The sequence below is a fragment of the Lathamus discolor genome, chromosome Z (assembly GCF_037157495.1).
Source record: "Lathamus discolor isolate bLatDis1 chromosome Z, bLatDis1.hap1, whole genome shotgun sequence".
In the NCBI taxonomy this organism is placed as follows: Eukaryota; Metazoa; Chordata; class Aves; order Psittaciformes; family Psittacidae; genus Lathamus; species Lathamus discolor.
The window spans coordinates 98,171,366-98,185,675 of NC_088909.1; the positions used below are offsets into that span (position 1 = coordinate 98,171,366).

The following is a 14,310-nucleotide window of genomic DNA, read 5'->3' on the forward strand; positions in this document are numbered from 1 at the left end:
TTCCTGTAAAGCGCATTGTGTACCTACACATACACACTGCTACAAAAACCAAAATGCGTCAAATCAAACCACAGCAATAATCTGAAAACTTAGAATATCTACCCGTATGAAGCATTTCAAGATTCCTGATTGGAAAATCACTTAAAACTGATTCAAATACTAAAGGCCATAAAAATGAACCTTCCTATATTTTTTTCTGACCTTAACATATACTATTTGATGTTTTTATTTTTTTTTTAAGTTATTTGTGCAAACCACATAATCACCTTCGAGTACAGTATCAACAACCACATCCAATTTAACTGGAATTCCTTTCAGTTTCTGCATACAGGCAGGCCAAAATCCTTTCTCCCCTCCCTTTTGCTAGCAAGATTTTTCATAGTGAACAGGAGGGAAAAGGAAGTGAGACACAAATCATGGATCCTGCACAGTCTCCTCAAAACACAATTTCCTCACTCCTGAGGTGCAGCAGATGTCAATATAAACCACTTCTCTCGCATGTACTTTGGGGGTCGAGATCAATTACTAAGAAGTATATTTGTAATACTAAGAAAATAACACAAATACAGATTAATAAAGTTTTTTAGAATACATGCCTTTAACAATTGTCATTTCAAGAGGACTTCCTTTTTTATTATTAAAAAGGAACATTATTGTACAGGGTTATTAGCATAATACACAGCTATTTGAAGCATTTCTTTGTAGGTATCTCTGTGCAACTGAGTGTTCATTATTGACAATTCAAAATCAGATGCTAACTTAAACTGTGCTACTTCTAATAAAGCCATATAAAAAGCAAGATTGAAAAGAACCTGGATCACATTGAAATGGCCATTTTTTTTTTTTTTTTTCAAATATTAGGTATTCCTGGTAATATATTTTGTGACAATAAATAGCTACCCCAACACTGGATGAGCCACATCATACCTACCAAACACCAAATTCTAAAGCTGTCACTACTCATTTTTCCAATGAAGTATACATCCACCATGAATTTACACACATTCATTCATGACTATTACACACTTTTCTAGAATGCACTTTCTGAATCTGAAGACTTTCTTTCCTAGATCTTGATATTCAGAATAGACATTTTTTTCTATTTCTAATTGTACAGCAATTACCCACTAACTTTACACTTCCTGTGCAGTATTTATAAAATGTTAATATAAATCAATATGACTTTCACACTTTGCAATATAGTACACACATAAAAAGTATCACACTTGCCACTGAACACATTTTGTGGTAAGAAGTTTGTTATACTAATCTCTGGCACAAATCCATTCACACTTCGAGTATTTTTCATCTAGTAGCCTCCAAAATATAGTTTATTTACATTATAGAGGAATAAATGCATGAAACATTTAGGATTAAAGCTGCATTACCTGAATCATTACACAAACAACAACAAAAAAACATGGTTCTACCCTAATGAAATTACTATTTATTGCCTTCATTCCGCAAGAAGAGTCATGTGAAAATTAATGTATATTGAGTCTCAAACATACAATAAGGTTGCACAGGGTTACTTCTACTAATACAGAATAGGGATCTGCAAAAGGGTTTAGTGACATAATATTGTTTCTCTATTCCTGTTTCACCTAAATCAAAATACACACTTCAAATGTAAAAAATAAATTATTTTACTGGTATGCCAGTTCCTACATCTTTATTTTTTAAAAAAGTACAAAAACATCTTTAGAAGACAGCAAAAGGCTTCAGGGGGAAAAAAAATATTGGAATAACTTCAGGTAAAAGTTTAAGAAGCTAAAAGCAAAATAAAAAAGACAAAACCTATACTCAGGAAATTCAGAATGTGCAAAGTGTTCAAAAATACAAAATAAAAGATACAAAGTATTTTCTTCTTTCAGTTAAAATAATTGCTAGAACTAATAGTTACTCTATTATCTTGTGGAATAATAAATTTTGTGTTGCCATAACATGAATAAAAACTACAGCAGCTAGCTGTTGTAAACAGTGGACCAGTATGAACTCCCAAAGTTAGAGAAAAAGTAGTAATAGTCCTGCTTCACAAACACTCACACACTCTCAAGCATGCCAAAAAATACAATCTAAATAAAAAATAAATTCCCTTATAAACATTTCGACATTAAATATTTCTGAATGCTAAATATATTTTTCTGAGATAAAGTAATGTACAACTACATAAACCGTGATAAAGCAACTAATTTAGGATTAATCACACATGGCTTAGAAGAACAAAACAAAAAAACCTCATTACAAATCACAAATAGACAGTCTTAAATTTTGCTCTATAAATAAGCCTATTTTTCAGACCAGAAAAGTACATGTTTTCTGACTAAAAAAAAAAAAAAAAAAAAAAGTGCTGTAAACACAACCCTGGCAGATAAACTTGACAGGAACTACATAACTACAGTAGCTCATTTCCTGCTCATATCTGCTATATTTAAGGCAAACCTCTAGAAATGAAAAATAAGTCACTACTGTTAGCTTAACAAACCCATTTTTGTTACAACGAGAGCTGTTACATGCCGAAAGAAACGCTGGAGCTAATGTCGCTTCCTGATGATGAAAACTACCCAACAACTACAACTATTTCTGCACAGTCCTTTCTTTCCTATAAAGCAGTTACACTCGGCCTCTACGCATGCACGGGCAGAAAGAAAATAGCAATTCTGCTGCTACACACTGAGATAAGGACAGTTAGAGACGACTAGTGGCTCCCCGTGCAATTCACGAAGTTTAAAAATAAAAGGCTGCCTTTTCAAAGTCTTAATGGTTCCTCTCCACGCACGTAGGCCCGAGGCCCTGTTGCAAACAGTGTCTAACAGGACCAGGCAGCACAAAGACAGGAATGGGAGATTAGTGGGAGGGAGGGAGGCCGGGATTGGGGCTCAGCAGGATCTTCAAGCTTTTTAAAATTCAAACTGCTCCCTGACCAATACAAATCACGGACACGCTACTGACTACTACACGGATTTACAGAATTAAAAACACGCCTTCTACGTGACAGCTATATTAACTTCACCCTTTAAACATGTATCAAGGCACTCAGAGACATGATAGCACAGTTTTATTATACGATTCTACACACAAGACACCAGAAAGTTATTATATATCTTAACCACTTATTATAACAGATCTACCTGAACCACTAAAAAAACTGCTGAATAAAACCCAGAAATTATGTAATGTTGATACTTGTTTGCCATTTACAAATTTCTTTGCTACATGAAAGATGAAAAAATGTATCTTGAAATTTCCCTCTATTATGTAATTCCTGTAGGAGTATTTTTATTAGTTCACAGGGTGTCTGTTTTAAATCCACCTCAATTTTTAGTAACACTCCCAAACTCTACCACACATAAATCCAAGATTTATTCTACTGTAAAGTAGCTGCCATTTACTTATAAAGACCTGACACTTAATCAAGAGTCACTTACAAAACACATTTGACCTGCTAAAATGACACCTAATTACATATTCAAACATCGTGGACACAAACAGCCAATAACAACCTCAGCATCTCAAAGTGATATGGCCTGACAAGAAAGGATGACACTTTTTAAGCATTCCTCACTTTTCACTAAATTAAATTAAACGTTTGATTCTAAGTACTTTGGGCAAGATCTCATCTTCACCTTGGTCCCTCAAACGTCATAAAACCAGCACTTTACATACCATCCCTCTCCCATTTTCTGTTTGCCAGAAGCATAAAATGGTATTTCCTCTGAATTTAGCACATATTCCTGTAACATATACAGCACATAGACACTGAGATTGTGTGGAGTGCCTGATACATTCTGCTTGCCTATCTCTATTTCCTGGGTCTGCAAGCGTCCGTGTTGTGTCAATCATCCCACCAGCAATAGTTTTATGCTATAAATATACTAAGCGATTAACACACTAATCAATCTCTGTATTATTTAGAAATTAAACCTCTGCAGATTATAAATCCATACGCATTCGAACTTCTGAATGTTCAGAAAGCAGTTCTGATAGGAAGAGAAGGTATTAGCGAACACAGATGGTATTTTTTGTTCCTGGGTATTTACATTGTCTCTCTTCCCCTATTTCTCCACTTACTCCTTCCCCACTTCAGAGGGCTGTCTGCGCTGGGACCTTCCTTCCTCGCCCTAGGTGAAGTTGTAAATATGGCAAAGGATAAGTGCACATTTGCGGCTAATTGTATTGTTTCCTCCTCCTCCTGCCCCTCTCCGGGTTGAGGCCTGTCACTGAGAAGCCGCTTCGCCTTTCTAATCCCCGAGCTGGAGTAAAGGCGCTGGCCGGCGGGCCTGCGCTCTCCACCGGGCCTGGGCCTCCCGGCAGCCCTGGAAGAACCAATCTCCTCCGCCAAACCCGAACAAGCAGGAAGGGGGGCTGAGAAAAAAACACCTCCGGTTGCCACTTACTCCCCTCTACCCCGGATAACAGCTAATCCCCTCTGCTCCCGGCAGTGCTGGGCCGCCAGGGCTAGGAGGCCCGGCGCGCTGTTGGAGAGGGCAGGGAGGGGAAGGGGAGACAAGGAGGGGGGATTACCTGAGCAAATCGGCGTCTGAATCCAACGAGAATCTGAGAGAGGGGGAGAGAAATCCACCCCCCTCCCTCCTCAGAGGAGCCGCCGCCGCCGCTGGGCCACCGCCGCCGCCGCGGAGCAGGAGGAGGAGGGGAGATAATATAACAACAATAATCCGGGCCGGGAGGGGGGCTGGCTCCTCTTCCGTCTCCTCCTCAGTGCAGCGAACATGTAGAGCCGGGGGGTGAGCGGCCAAGACAAATCCCTTCCCCCTGCGCCTGCTTCACAACATCAACAACGGCCGGACCAGGCCGGGCCGCGCCGAACCGGTTCCGAGACACTCTCCGAGCCGCGGGGGAGCAGGGGGGTGGCCGGAGGGCGCAGCGCTGCCAAGGGGCCGCCGCCGCCGCCACTCCCTCTGTGTGCGCGGGGGCAGGACGGCGGGGGACGGGTCAGCCTGGGCACGGTGAGCCGGTACCGGGCGGGGGGGTAGGGGGAAGAGGAGGAGGGGGAAGGATCCTGTGTGTGTCTCTCTCGCTCCCTCTCAGAACAAAATGCCGACCGGAAGTGCAGCTGCAGGAATGACTCCCTCCACCGGCGCCAAACACCAACAGCCTCCCCCTTCCCTTCGCTGCCTCCTCCTCGCCCGCTCGCTCCCTCGCTCGCTCAACCAACGCCGCTTCCGCCGCCGCCGCCACGGCGCTGTTCGGCGCCGCCGCAGCTGGAGCTGCTCCTTCCGCCTCGCCTGGCCTGTCGGCGGGCACAGCAAGCCTCCGCGGCGGAGCCTCTGCTGCGCTTCCACACCCCTGAGCCTGCCGCACCAGTTTCTCTCTTCTGTTTTTTTTTACCCTCCTGGTGCGCGGAACGAGACCAGAGTTGACGGTCGGGCCTGCGCAGCGAGGGAGGCAGCCAGCGATTTGTGAAGAAGTGGCCGTTAAAAAAAACCAAACGTTTTGGGTTTTATCTTCCGCAAGGATGGGGGGGAGGAGGACTACAAAATGCCGCCTCGCGTCAAGGCTTTAAAATGAATGCACAGGGGCTGCAGTGCCCCTCTCCCAGCGGGTGAGGTGTGTCAGACCTGGGAGGCTTGCTGGAGTTACTGTTACCGCTCACGTCCGGCGCTGCGGGTGTGAAGGGGCCGTGCCGCAGGAACTGGAACACCCCACGCTGACAGCCTTGCCCGGGCGAGGGATTTCTATCTGGACGTATCGAACTGGAGTGACTTTTAAAAACAACATTTTTTGGACGAGCACAGGGGAAAATGCTGATGTTTTGGTGAAGGGTCCTTCACTGGAGGCTGATGGTCCCCACCGCCACCAGATTTACTGGAAGTATTTTAATTGTGGGTTGAGTGTTTGGAGAATGTCCTAGTCTGAAAGATTTTCTGATATTGTTCTGTACAGGTAAAACTGTGATTAATCACAGCACAGGATAATAGTGAAGAAGCATTTATATCTGATGAATTAACTATACTTTGTACTCACTTCTGTTATTTTGCTCCTTGGCACTTGGACAAAAATCCCTTCATTTCTAGAAGAAGCCTTGTTTGTCTGCCTGCTTCAGGATTCAGCCATACAGTTGGTCACAGCTGTAAATACCCTGTGACATACAAAAAACACCCTTTCAGCTCTGGGTGGATATCATTTGCACAAAGGGATAGCATCTTACACCAATGCACCTGAATTCCTCCAAGGCTTAGGATTTCCCAAATAATGCTCTGTCTTTAATACAGATTTAAAATGCCTTTCCCAAGCTTAAACAACTAGTAAATTCGTGATGTTGGATAAACCAAAGTTTGTTTTATAAGTGTATGTGTTTTAGAAAGCAAAGAAACAAAGATGGCACTGGAAAATATGGTAATTCAGTACTGGAAATACTCATGTCTGATGGGTATGTGCTCACGTAAACTTAATGGAGACAGAGAAAACCAGGCTCTGAAAAAAAAAAAAAATGTATTGCATACATTTGTTCCAAGGTAATACAAAAGGTTCCAATCCTGTAATCGTTTATGCATTTACAACTTCAAGTTATCCATCTGAAATAAAGGGAAATAACTGTTGTAGCAAATGAAGTGTATTCCTAAGTCTTTGTGCTTCATCTAATACAGTGTAACTCAGTGACTCAAGGTGGGAAATAGTTATCTTCTTTTGCTAATAAACTAAACTGGAGTTCACATATCCATATGTATGTGGACATAGACACCCATGAATTCACAGGAAAATGTGATTCTAAAGTGAGAAAAGTTGGCCTGAAAATACTACTTCAATCTGCTTGTAACAGAATGTTACCAATTCATGTTGATGGAATCTTTCTGTGATTTTAGTAATTTATTTATATAATAGATACATTTTCTTAAGTAGTGACTTAGTATGTAAATACAGTGTAAGTAATGACATTTTCCTTTTCAAATGCCAAAGGGTTTAGGCAGCACAAACATCATGGTATGGCACAACACCTATTTGACTACTGTTTCAGTCAGAATTTTCCAGTGAGAATGTCATGGGACCATTTCACGCTTTTAAAATCCCGTTCAACTAAAAGAATTTATAGAAATTACTATTTTGCCTGAGTATTATAATGTTATTATCTGCCCAAGAAAACAACTAATTTAAGTCATTAGTTCTTTTAGGAGGTGATGTGACAGATGAGCAAATCAGGATTATTTTTTTTTTCTAAAGGTAAATTAAGTATTTTTTATTCCATTAGGTATTACTGTAACCCACTTTTTTAAAAGTAAAGATCAAATTCTTCAACTGCATTTAGACAAGTGGTTCTTTATATTCCTTTTGTCTTCAAAGGTCTACTCATAGCAATTTATTTCAGAATGGAAGCTCATTATGTTCCTAAGAGATATTTTAGTATGCATGAGGTTCATATCATTATGTCTGAAATGGCCAGGAAAAGGCATAAATCAAGTATTTCAGACATTAACTGGACACATATCAAGATACTTCCAACCTTATTTCTGTTCCAGGCCTTAGTCATGGGGTGGAGCTAGTCCTCATCCTATGGGAGGAGCTTTGCAGTCACACAAACAAGACTGTGGCACGCCACCGAGCATACACGGCACTGAACAAAGCTGGTGGCAGTGCGGAGAGGGGCAAAGATCTCTGAATTCCTCTGAAAATCCACACCTCTGCAGTCCTGAAAATGAACTGCAAGTTTCAGAGTAAAGCTTTAGAACCTAATCCTATCCCCTTGGATGTCAAGGGAGAATGTGTTTTTTGCCCCATAAATCTAAGCTAGTTGCACAGCCAGTTATTCTGAGGCTTGTTCCTTGTTCTTCTTCAAAGAGTATTTTAATGTGACTTTATAAGGCAGGAATTAAAGATCTTCATGCAGACAGTACTGTTTTAAAAATGTATTTATCAAGCAATTTTCATAAAATATATGGTAAAATATAGGCACCTCTTACGCTGCTGTTTACAACTGTGCACTAAGGTAAGTTTTCTAAATGTGAAGACAAGTGTTTGTATGTACCCTGTTGAAAATCGTGAAGAGACCTCTTTGCCCTCTTCATTCAGATGTTAACTTCTGTGACAGCTACATGTTGGTATTCAGTGTCATAAATTATGGATAGCATGTAATATTACAGTAAAAATACATCTGGCACCAAAGTTTTCTTAGAGGTTGCTTGCTGTCATTATATTTTTCCTATAGAATCAATGAAAACATGTATTGTGCTTTTCTATTTCTGTCTCTTTTAAGGGCTGGTATAGCATACAGGTAGGTACCTCTCATTTTAAATTGTTAATGCGATGCACGAACATCCCATTAAAATATGTTTACCTTTTATTAATTTATATGTAGTATGTACATCTGGGCAGATTCTTTTAAATAAATGACAGTGAAATAATAAAACCTGTATTTTTTCAATCATTGAAAATAATTTTCCTATAGAATTTTGAGACCTCATTCTCTGAATGTAATACAGTAATGCAATCATTACCTATCATCCTAAATTTAAGTATTCAAATTATTTAGAATTTGGTGTTAAGACTGGACTACAACAGTGAGTAGGAAGAACGTAATCATGAATGCCGTATGACATCAAGTTATGTTCTTTGCATTGACTTAGTTCACAGCAGCAAAAATAGCACCACATAATCAATTCACAGAGGAATTTTTGTTGTGAGAAGCAACGTAAATAAAAGATGAGGTTTTCGATAGGACAGGTAAAATAGAAAGCCAATGAAGTCTGCCGACTGAGGAGTACAACACTTGTATAGTTACTTGCTCTAAGCTTACAACTTGATGGTGACTACTGATAAATATTTTTTTTCTGGTAAGCCACATGGAGGTAATATTTTTTAATTCTTGTAATTATGTAGCAATATTTACCAATAAGAACCTAATATGAAATGAAATAATACTTATTAATTTCTTCTATGTGGCAAACTTGCACTATTTCTATCATGTTAAGAATGTGCTTCTGTTTGTATGAAGACATGGATACTACGGCAGATACCTTTTTTTAAAGGGATACTTGTAAAAAACAGTTCTGTGAAGGAAAAATGAGAGAAGACAAAGCTTTGGTACTTTCATTTGAATGTTATGGTCTGATATTGATTATGCAAGACATTAGGGATTCTGAATAATGTAAATTACAGAATTCAGACTATAAAACATACATAAAAAAAACATGTAAGAGAAAAAGAGGTCAGTGAGCGATCACTGGACAAGTAGACTGTCACAGTATTGTTACATTAGGACCATAAGAACAGACATAACAACATTGGATTTTGTATGGAAGATAAATGATCACAAAAGTTGCACATTGTCATTGAAAGACATCTGAAATTTAGCTCTTTTCTGTGGATTCAGCATCAGAGAATCATAGAATCATAAAATAGTTAGGGTTGGAAACGACCTTAACATCATCAGGTTCCAACCCCCCTGTCACAGGCAGGGATGCCTCACACTAAACCATGTCACCCAAGGCTTTGTCCTACCTGGCCTTGACCACCAGGGGTGGACATTCATCAGGAGCATTCACAACTTCCTTGGGGAACCCATTCCAGTGCCTCACCAACCTTACTGTAAAGAGCTTCCTCCTTATATCCGATCTAAACTTCCCCTGTTGAAGTTTTAACCCATTACCCCTTGTCCTATCACTACAGTCCCTAATGAAGTGTTCCTCCCCAGCATCCTTTGACCTGCTGGTCACACACCTTTTGATGCAGCCCAGGATATGGTTAGTTTTCTGGGCTGTGAGCGTGCAATGCCAGCTCATGTTCACTTTCTCATAGACCAATACCCCAACTCCTTCTCCACAGTGCTGCCCTGAATCTCTTCTCTGCTCAGCCTGTAGCTGTGCCTGGGATTGGTCTGACCCAGGTGTAGGACCTTGAACTGAGTGTGGTTAAACTTCATAAGGCTGGCACCAGCCCACCTCACCAGCATGTCAAGGTCCCTCTGGATGGCATTCCTTCCCTCCAGCATATCAACTGAACCACACAGCTTGGTGTCATCGGCGCACTTGCTGAGGGTGCACTCAATCCCACTGTCCATGTCACCGTCAAAGATGTTAAACAAGACCAATCCCAACACTGATCCCTGAGGGACACCAGTCATTACTGGTCTCCAGCTGGACATTAAGCCATTGACCACAACTCTTTGCATGAGGCCATACAGCCAGTTCTTATCTACCGAGTGGTCCACCTACCAAATTGATGTCTCTCCAATTTAGAGACAAGGATGTCATGCAAGACAGTGTTGAATGCTTTGCACAATTCCAGCTAGATGACATCAACTGCTCTGCCCCCATCTATTAGTTCCATAGCCCCATCATAGAAGGCCACCAAACTGGTCAGGCAGGACTTCCCCTTAGCGAAGCCATGCTGGCTGTCACCAAGCACCTTGTTGTTTTTCATGTGCCTTAGCATGCTTTCCAGGAGAATCTGCTCCAAGATTTTGCCAGGCACAGAGGTGAGACTGACTGGTCTGTAGTTCCCTGGGTCATCCATTTTCCCCTTCTTGAAAACGGGGGTTATATTTTCCTTTTTCTAGTCATTGGGAACTTCACCTGACTGACATGATTTTTCAAATATGATGGACAGTGGCTTAGCAACTTCATTTGCCAGCTCCTTCAGGACCAGTGGATGGATTTGGATGGATTTCATCAGTTCTCATGGACTTGTACATGCCCAGGTTCTTAAGAGGGTCTCAAACCAGATCCTCTCCTACAGTGTGCCCAAGGTCTTCATTCTCACAGTCCCTGCGTCTGACTTCCAAGACTTGAGTGGTGTAGTCAGAGCGTTTGCCAGTGAAGAATAAGGCAAAGAAGTCCTTAAGAAACTCAGCCTCCTCCAACTCCAGGGTAGCCAGTTCTCCCAAAAGCTTCCGGAGATGGCCCACATTGTCCCTAGTTTGTCTTTTATTTGCAATGTACCTATAGAATCCCTTCCTGTTATCTTTCACATCCCTGGTCAAGTTTAATTCTAACTGGGCCTCAGCTTTCCTGACCTGGTCCCTAGCTTCCCAGACAACATCCCTGTTTTCTTCCCTGGCCGCTTGTCCTTGCTTTAATCTTTTGTAAGCCTCTTTTTTCCCTCTACGTTTCCTCAGCAGCTCCTTATCCATCCAAGGAGGTCTCCTGGCCCTCCTGCTGCACATCCTTCCATTTGGGACACAACACTCCTGAGCTTGTGGCAGGTGATTCTTGAATATCAATGGGTAATCTTGGACCCCCCTGCCCTCTAGTGCTATATCCCATGGATCCTTACTAAGCAGATTCCCAAAGAGGCCAAAGTCTGCTCTCTTGAAGTCCAGGGCAGTGAGCTTGCTGCACTCTCTTCTCACTGTCCTGAGGATCTCGAACTTGACCATCTCATGATCACTACATCCAAGGCCGCCCTGGAGCGTCACATTTCCAACCAGCCTTTCCCTGTTGGTGAGCACGAGGTCAAGCATGGCACCTCTCCTTGTTAGCTTCTCTATTACTTGCAGAAGGAAGCTGTCTTCCACACAATCAAGGAACCTCCTGGACTGCTTGAGCCTGAACTTCAGAAAGGAAGCAGGTACCATTCCTGCTATAATTTCCTTAACTTCCCACAGATTATTTTTCTTCATTTTTCTTTTTTCTTTTCCTTTGTTTTTAATTTGAGCCTTATGTAACTCTATCCTCTCAATGTCCTGTTTTGGGTAGGCACTGGGAAAACAACTTACTGTCATTTTTTATAACCCAGATACAGAACTGCATGTCAGTTATATAAGAAATCCTGTGCAAGTTCATACAACAACTGTTGAAGGCCATTACGGATTATTTTGAGAGACAAAGATAAAAACATTTGGGCAAATTTATTTTATTTTTACTTTTTAGGGTATAAAGGTGGATCAATACAGCTTCATGGGCCAGCAAGTAAATGTGGACATTCATCTTCTGGCAAAGGACAGAAGTTAAAATTTGCCCTTTAGAAAGTCTGTTCTATTGAGGTCATTTATAAGCCCTACACATATGGATTAAAGAACTGTAAGAACATCATATCATGCTTAAAATGCCTTACCACTCCACTTTAATGAACTTGCCAGTAAAAAGAAGGTTTAAGAGCTATGTTTATCTAAATCATGTATGTTAAAAAATCTTCTTGGGCTTAGGCCTTTAAAAACTGCTTCTTTGAAAGAAAGCAGAAATTTTTCATTCCTCAGATACTGAAGTGGTAACCATCTCAGCAAGAATATTCAATGGCTATGTGTAAACTAACAGGTTAAACATGCCTGGGACTGGCATTGAGGGTGGTAGCCACATAATGTTTCATGCCTTTATTACTAAATGCTTTTATTCTTCAAAACAGAATAGTCACATGCGTCTATTGCCCATTGGGAATGGTTCCTGACTCACACTAACTCCCAGACTGTGCCCAGAATTGTTTGGGAAAGCGCTAGCTGGCATGCTTTTAGCCTGTGCCAAGGCCTGTTTGAACACTTTAATACACGATTTTTAGACAAATGATTTCCAGTGTCCATGAATGTTTTGTGGTGGTTTCATTGACACTGCACATTACGGACACACCTAAACAGTCTCCTTGGAGTGATTAGCCAAGAGGAAGGTAAGAGGGAACTGTGGTTGCTCACCTAAGTATAAATCATGTTCATATTTCCAGTTAATTCTGTACTGAAGCAATTCATCACCTATTTTTTTCTTAACCAGAAACCTGTCAAAAGTTGATTGAAATTTGGCTATCAAGTTAGTTAATTGTTCATGTGCAGATATTTTTAAAAGTCTTATTCCACAGCTAAAATAGCCTTTTAACTTGCAGTAGACATCTCTCTTTCTTTTAGACATCCTGTGACCCTTTATGCAAGGATGTTACAGTGAGAACAGGAACAGAAAACACACATTGTGCAATAAAATGAAACAAACACAAGTAACTTCTGCACTTCTTTAAATTACAGTTGTCAACATCAATTAGTAGTGAAAATAACTTCTAAAGTGTATTTATTGATTTTAAGATAAGAATGGAAAGAGAGTCAGGATAAATAAAACATCACTGGGTATTTTCTGAATGCTGTTTATTCCAATTCTACAAAAAAAAAAAAAAAATCCATTTTGTAACTGGACACTTGCAGGCAATTTGTTTCTCAGTGCGGTCATAGGGACAAACAGCAGTCCATATACTTTGTCAGCATTTCAGAAGATGTGTGAGTGCTGCATTAGTGAGCAGAAAGCAGTATTAACTTGTCACAGATTTAATTTCTTACAGACTTGCAATACCATGCATTCTGAAACACAAAGCATTTTTTTTTTTTTTTTTATTTTTTTTCTTAACATTTGAAAGGGTCAATAAGTAGTCCAGAAAATTGAGCTGTTGACCTGGATAAGCTGTCTAGGCTTTTACAGTGCAATTAAATACAAACTAATGTCTCTGTTTAGGTGGTGCAACGGGGAAAAGAAAAAAGACTGAAAGAATAATATACCTTTTAGAAATGGTTAGTATGGAATTCTCAACTACTCATTACTTAAAAATCAAGTCAAAATGATCTATTTATGAAAAATGTTCTTTTGTGAATCATGATGTATTTAAATTCTAGGTTATGATATTTAAATTTGTGTATTTGTCCTCCCACTATTTCAAAATACCTACACTACTTCCCTCAGTTACTTAAACTTAATTAATCTTTGATGGGAAGAACAGCATAGAAAATCTTGGTCTAAGACGTATATAGTTGGAGAAATAATAGGATAAGCAAAAGCAGTTTTCTTGAAGTTTGTAGTTACAAATGTTGACTACAATGAAAGAAAACTAGTGTGCACAGCATTGTTAATTTGTGTTCATTTACAGTTTTGAGTTACTATTGATCATTTTGTAGGTTTACCAACTTTTTCTACTGTATTCACAGTAAAGATTGCATTCCAGTGCAAGTACTCATATGAAGGATGATGTAGTGACTCTCCTGAAGACCCTACAATCCGCGTACTTCTGCTTTTGGTAGTATGATTTCCATGCATGGTTCAGTTCATTAAGGTGGCCTGTCATGCATGATATTTCTGTTATATAAAACATATTACAGGTAGTTGTCATAGACAATGCTCTTTTAAATCACTGTAAGAAGTAGTTAAACTTTCTTGAAAAAGAACAGCCTCCATGAAAACACGGGTACCCAAAACACCACCCAAAACAAAGACAGATGCAGATGGCACATGTTTTCTTGGGTACCTGAGGATAGGCATGTGTGAAAAAAAGCATGTAAAATACTACAGAAACAGATGCAGAGAAGACACAGCAGCCCATACACAGATTTGAGCAACCACTGGGAATGTAGCTCTAAGAGAAAATGGAGCAAAAGAGATTTAAGGTAACTACCAACTG

General features: G+C 40.2%; 1 protein-coding gene across 1 annotated transcript in view; it reads right to left on the bottom strand.

Moving 5' to 3' along the window:
• The window catches only part of NIPBL (NIPBL cohesin loading factor), a 159,418-nt gene extending 154,434 nt beyond the window's left edge, over window positions 1–4,984 (bottom strand). Inside the window, exon 1 of the mRNA XM_065661218.1 lies at window positions 4,525–4,984. The gene's annotated coding sequence lies outside the window, so the exon portion shown is untranslated. The remainder of the gene's footprint in view (window positions 1–4,524) is intronic.
• Window positions 4,985–14,310: the final 9,326 nt, after the last annotated feature.